Source organism: Monoraphidium neglectum (assembly GCF_000611645.1).
Source record: "Monoraphidium neglectum strain SAG 48.87 unplaced genomic scaffold scaffold05124, whole genome shotgun sequence".
Classification (NCBI taxonomy): domain Eukaryota; kingdom Viridiplantae; phylum Chlorophyta; class Chlorophyceae; order Sphaeropleales; family Selenastraceae; genus Monoraphidium; species Monoraphidium neglectum.
This window is the reverse complement of record NW_014008506.1, coordinates 1-512: the sequence shown is the minus strand read 5'-3', so window position 1 is coordinate 512 and position 512 is coordinate 1.

Genomic DNA, 512 nt, shown 5'->3' with positions numbered 1-512 from the left:
CGCGCGCCCTGCCGCAGCCGTGGCTGCAGGCCGCGGCGTCGGTGGGGGCTCTTCGAGCCAGGCCCCTCGCGCCACGGTGCAGATTGCAGAGAGGTGGTCCAGCTGCATGGGGTTGCGTTCCGCCCCGCACGCGCGTCCTCGTCCGCTGGGCGCCGCGCAGCGCCCGGCGACTGGCGCGTCGCATGCCAGTTTCCCTCCCCCCCTTCGTTGCCGCCCCGCGCCGGCGGCGCCGCCAACGCTGCCGGGCGCGGCTCTGCTAATCACACGACTCGAGGGTTTGCCCGTGATCAACGACCAGTCTGAAAACGCATCATATGCTTCGTGCCGCGCCTGGGCGCGGCACGCGCCCCAACGCTTCGAGCGCGGCACTCGTCACCACCCCCGCTCGCCGATGCGCGCCGCGCCGGCGCCCGCAACCAAAGCGGCGCCCTTATCGCGCCACCGCTAGCAGCGCGCGCCCACGCGCGGCGCCGCCCCCGCCGCGCAGCTCGCGCCGGGCGCGCCGCCGGGGC